The sequence below is a fragment of the Arachis ipaensis genome, chromosome B04 (assembly GCF_000816755.2).
Source record: "Arachis ipaensis cultivar K30076 chromosome B04, Araip1.1, whole genome shotgun sequence".
Classification (NCBI taxonomy): domain Eukaryota; kingdom Viridiplantae; phylum Streptophyta; class Magnoliopsida; order Fabales; family Fabaceae; genus Arachis; species Arachis ipaensis.
The window spans coordinates 126,469,517-126,474,409 of NC_029788.2; positions in this window are offsets into that span (position 1 = coordinate 126,469,517).

Below are 4,893 nucleotides of genomic sequence, written 5' to 3' on the forward strand. Positions count from 1 at the left end.
GCATTGTTTTATAAATAGAAAATGAAAGCTTTCTTGTTGTAACATTTTTAATAATGGGAGTATATAGTATATAAGGTATAATAATTAACAAATATTTTTTAAAAGGAATTGAATCGCAAAAAAAATAAGTTTTTCTTATATCAAATATCCTTTAAAAAATATTTGTTGAGTTATTACACCTTATATATTATGTACTCCTTATGTACTCTTATTATCAAACAAATTATAAGTAACATATACTATTGACGAAAAAAACGTACACGATCCAAATATAAACTAATTATCCTTTTCCCTCTAACCTTCCTTACTTACGCTCACTCTCATTCTACTCTGCTTATTGGTGTTTGAGAACAAAAGAGTGTCCGTCACAACCACTTTTTGACAGAGAAAAAATGGTAGGAGAAATGGTAGAAGGAGGGCCTACGAAAAGGGCTCATCTTTATGAGCACAGATTCACTCATTATTTCGCCTTCACTTGTGTTGTTGGAGCCCTTCGTGGCTCGCTTGATCTTGGTGTTTCTGGTCTTTTTTTTTCTTCTTTCACTGTTTAATATTTCTGTTTTTATTGAATCATCGTAGCTGAATTGCATCTTATAACAAGTGTAATTACCCGTGCCAAGCACGGGTCATGCACGTGCCTTATACGTGATAAGATTGAAATTATAATTTTAATTTTTTTAAAATTAATTTAAATTATAATAATTTGATTAATAAAAAAGCAACATATTATGCATTGTTTTATCAATAGTAAATGTAGGCTTTCTTGTTGTAACATTTTTAATAATGGGAGTATATAGTATATAAGGTATAATAATTAACAAATATTTTTTAAAAGGAATTAAATCGCAGAAAAATAAGTTTTTCTCATATCATATATCCTTTAAAAAATATTTGTTGAGTTATTACACCTTATATACTATGTACTCCTTATGTATTCTTATTATACAAAAAATTATAAGTAACATCTACTATTGACGAAAAAACGTACACATGATCCAAATATAAACTAATTATCCTTTTTACCTTCCTTACTTACACTCACTCTCATTCTACTCTGCTTGTTGGTGCTCGAGAACAAAAGAGTGTCCGTCACAACCACTTTTTTACAGAGAAAAATGGCAGGAGGAATGGTAGAAGGAAGACCTACGAAAAGGGCTCATCTTTATGAGCACAGATTCACTCATTATTTTGCCTTCACTTGTGTTGTTGGAGCCCTTCGTGGCTCGCTTGATCTCGGTGTTTCTAGTCTTTTTTTTTTTTTCTTTCACTGTTTAATATTTCTGTTTTTATTGAATCATCATGGCTGAATTGCATCTTATAAAAAATATAATTATCCGTGTATGCACGTGTCATGCACGTGCCTTGCACGTGATAAGATTGAAATTATAATTTTAATTTTTTTAAAATTAATTTAAATTATAATAATTTGATTAATAAAAAAATAACATGTTATGCATTGTTTTATCAATAGTTAATATAGGCTTTCTTGTTGTAACATTTTTAATAATGGGAGTATATAGTATATAAGGTATAATAATTAACAAATATTTTTTGAAAGGAATTGAATCGCAAATATATCAAATATTCTTTATAAAATATTTGTTAAGTTATTACACCTTATATGTACTCCTTATGTACTCTTATTATAAAAAAAATTATAAGTAACATCTAAAATTGAGGAAAAAACGTACACAATCCAAATATAAACTAATTATCCTTTTTCCTCTAACCTTCCTTACTTACACTCACTCTCATTCTACTCTACTCGTTGGTGTTTGAGAACAAAAGAGTGTCTCACAACCACTTCTTCACAGAGAAATTTGTGAAAATTAGTAAAGCTAATTTTAGAAAATATATAAATAAATAATAAGTAAATAAAATGAGAGGTAATAAACAATCTTAGTTTATAACCTTAGAATTTTAGTGGTTGAAAAAGAGAAGAATTATATACCTCTAATTGACGGATGGTTCATATTGAAGAGACTCACCTATAAATTGAGTTTTTCTTTAATTCATTTCAATCAAGTCATCCAGATAGAATAACATAATATTTCTTTGAGTAGTTTTCTTCTATATATATATAGAGAAGTGTGTTCTCCTTTTGTCAAGAGAGAGTGTTTTGTAGTCTCCTTGTGATAGAGAGAAGTTGTAATTCTCAAAGAAAGTTATTCAATTATTTCCATATTTTATACAAATTTCTAATTTTTTATCTCTATATTTTGCTGTGTCATTTGTCTGGTACCTAACAGTGGTATCAGAGCCAAAGGTTGCTGATTAATATTTTTTTTTCCGCTGCGAGTTACCGTCTAAAAAAAATGGCAGCAAAGTATGAAATTCCAAAATTCAGTGGGAGTAATTTTTCCATATGAAAATTGAAGATAAAAGCTATTATGAGAAAAGACAATTGCGTGACAGCAACTGAAGGTAGACCCACTGGAATTACAGATGAAAAATGGAAGGAGATGGACAACAATGCTGTTGCAAACTTACACTTGGCACTCTAGCTGACTCGGTTTTATCAAGTGTAGCAGAGAAAAAGACAACAAAGAAAATTTGGGATGCTCTCACCAAATTATATGAAGTCAAATCACTTGACAACAAGATATTCTTGAAGAGAAGACTGGGCCACATGTCAGAACGAGACTTGAAGATTCTTGTAGAACGTAATCTCATTCCCGGGCTCAAATCGGTAAACTTACCATTTTGTAAGCACTGCGTTACAAGCAAACAACATAGATTGATGTTTGGTAGATCAACTGCTCGGAGCAAGCACATATTGGAGTTGATTCATTCTGATGTGTGGGAATCGCCAGAGATGTCCCTAGGAGGAGCGAAATATCTTGTATCATTTATTGATGATTACTCTAGGAGGCTATGGGTGTACCCGATCAAGAAGAAGTCAGACGTGTTTGCGATGTTCAAAGAGTTCAAAGCAAAGTTAGAACTTGAATCTGGAAAGAAGATCAAGTGTTTAAGGACAGATAATGGAGGAAAATATGTCGATGGTGATTTCCTAACATTTTGCAAGCAAGCAGGTATTCAACGGTAATTCACAGTTGCATATACGCCTCAGCAAAATGGTGTAGCAGAGCGAATGAATAGGACTCTCCTAGAAAGAGCACGAGCTATGTTGCAAACTGCAGGTTTAGCCAAGTCTTTTTGGGCAGAAGCTGTTAAAACCGCCTGTTATGTGATAAATCGGTCACCATCAACTGCAATTGGGTTAAAGACACTAATGGAGATGTGGCAAGGTAAGCCACCTAATTATTCTTCTTTACATATATTTGGTTGTCCTGTGTACGTGATGTACAATTTCCAAGAAAGAACAAAGCTAGACCCAAAGTCTAGAAAATGTATATTCTTGGGTTATGCTGACGGTGTTAAGGGGTATCGCCTGTGGGATCCCACTGCCCGCAAGGTAGTTGTCTGTAGAGATGTGATATTTGCAGAAGATGAATTGCAAAAAGAACAAGAAAATGACAGCATTATTAAAGAGATAACCACTGTTCAAATAGATGAAAAATGCAGAGAAGGTGATCTTTCTGAAGCAGAACCACAGCACGAAGAACAAGAAGCAGAGGCTAATGACATAGAAGTTCGTCGATCTACTCGACAAAGAAGAACACCATCATGGCACTCAAATTATGTTTTGACAAACCATGATGCATATTGTCTTTTGACAGAAGATGGAGAGCCAACAACTTTTATGGAGGCTATGCACAATCCAGACGCTTCTATGTGGATGATAGCAATGCAAGAAGAAATTGAGGTATTACATAGGAACCATACCTGGAAACTTGTTGAACTTCCAGCAGGTCGGAAAGCCATTGGTAACAAATGGGTTTACAAGATCAAACGAGATAGTAATGATCAGGTGGAACGATATCGTGCAAGATTGGTTGTCAAGGGATATGCTCAGAAAGAAGGTATTGACTTCAATGAAATATTTTCTCTGGTGGTGAGACTAACTACTATTAGAGTAGTTTTGGCTATGTGTGCTGCATTTGATTTACATCTAGAGTAATTAGATGTAAAGACTGCTTTTCTTCATGGAGAACTTGAAGAAGAGATATATATGCTCCAACCAGAAGGTTTTGAAGAACAAGGAAAAGAAAACTTGGTTTGCAGGTTAACTAAATCTCTGTACGGTCTAAAGCAGGCGCCAAGATGTTGGTACAAGAGATTTGATTCTTTCATTATTAGCCTTGGATACAACAGACTTAGTTCAGATCATTGTACTTATTACAAGAGGTCTGGTGATAATGATTTCATCATTCTACTGTTGTATGTGGATGACATGTTGGTGGTAGGTCCCAACAAAGATCAAATCCAAGAATTGAAGGCACAGTTGGCTATGAAGTTTGATATGAAAGACTTGGGACCAGCAAACAAGATTTTAGGGATGCAAATTCACCGAGACAAAAAAGATAGGAAGATTTGGCTATCGCAAAAGAATTATTTGAAGAAAATCTTGCAACGCTTCAACATGCAAGAATGTAAGCCAATTTCAACCCCACTTCAAATTATCCTCAAGTATGTGCCCTAGTAGTGAAGCAGAGAGGATAATACCATATGCATCAGCGGTGGGAAGCCTTATGTATGCCATGATCTATACAAGGCCAGATATTGCTCAAGCAGTTGCCATATGCATCAGCAATGGAAAGCCTTATGTATGCCATGATTTGTACATGGCCAGATATTGCTCAAGGATTCATGGCGGTAAAGAGCATTGGAATGTTGTTAAGAGGATCTTGAGATACATCAAAGGGACCTCGAATATTGCATTATGTTTTGGAGGTTGGAGGATCATTGTCAATGGATATGTCGACTCAGATTTTGCAGGTGATCTTGATAAACGAAAATCTACTACAGGATATGTATTTACACTTGCAG